The sequence below is a fragment of the Cyprinodon variegatus genome, unplaced genomic scaffold, assembly GCF_000732505.1.
Source record: "Cyprinodon variegatus isolate N-32 unplaced genomic scaffold, C_variegatus-1.0 Scaffold1791, whole genome shotgun sequence".
Classification (NCBI taxonomy): Eukaryota; Metazoa; Chordata; class Actinopteri; order Cyprinodontiformes; family Cyprinodontidae; genus Cyprinodon; species Cyprinodon variegatus.
The window spans coordinates 80,147-81,245 of record NW_015152244.1 but is presented as its reverse complement, the minus strand read 5'-3'; positions in this window follow the sequence as shown (position 1 = coordinate 81,245).

Here is a 1,099-nt window from a genome sequence, read left to right as displayed (position 1 = left end):
AGGAGATCATCAACAACATAAACCTGCAAACCGTAGCCTCTGACTCTGCACAAAAGGTAAGAACGCACTTGTAGGCTACTTTGTTTATTTGTTTGTTTATCGTCTTCCAGCGGGCAGACCTTAGCTAAAGCGTAAGCTATGTGACAGAGACCTTTTGCGGGATATGTTTTTGCGAGTTAACTAAAGTTCGTTGTCTCAGCTGTGAGCCAGCTAGCGTTTTGCGCTACTTTAGTGGAAAACAGGACAGACAAACCGTATGGTTTTAGCACTACCAAATATCTTTTATCATCTGTTTCTGGTGTTAAGCCTACTACTTTGACCGCGAAAGTTATAGCCAGCCAGACGCCGAAGCAATGTTTCATAACTTGAGCCTATGATAGGAAGCCAAGTTGTATCCAAACTAGCCTAGTTTAGCATGATCACTGTCAATATCTGATTCTGATAGGCAGTGTTGGGCTAGCTACTTGTCCAGTGTAGTGAGCTAAGCTATCAGTTACTCAACAATAAATTAAGCTTCACTACACCAAAGCTACCACCTAAAGAATTATAGCAAGCTAAGTTACACTAATGTGTTAACAGTAGCTTAACTACATCAGAAGCTACTTAATGTTGTACCAAGCTAATGTCAATTCAAAATTTAAAATATTTATTAAAGATCAGCCAATGACATAACACAGTGTAAAAATTGTTTTATGATCAGCATAATAAAAAAAAACTAAAGTATTTACTAGTAGACAAAAAAATAATCAATCTGCTGTTATTAGAACCAAATTAAAGGTACTGTGTAGTGTTCTACACATCGAGACATTGCTATGAGTTTACATTCAATGGACATCTCTAGGGAAAACAAAACCCTACAAAAGGCATCTTATTTCTTTAGGGTTTCCCTTAGAGAAAATGTCTTCAGACATCAATTAAACAGTCGATTCAAGTGACAAATGAAACTGTTTACAAAAAGGTGAAAAAATAAAGAAGCTAATTAAGAGATATATATACATTTATGTCTCACTGTCTAATTTAATTTCTACCTACATATTTATTCATTGTATTTTGGGGGGTAATTAATTGAATGCTTATTTATTTATTGAGCATGTATTTA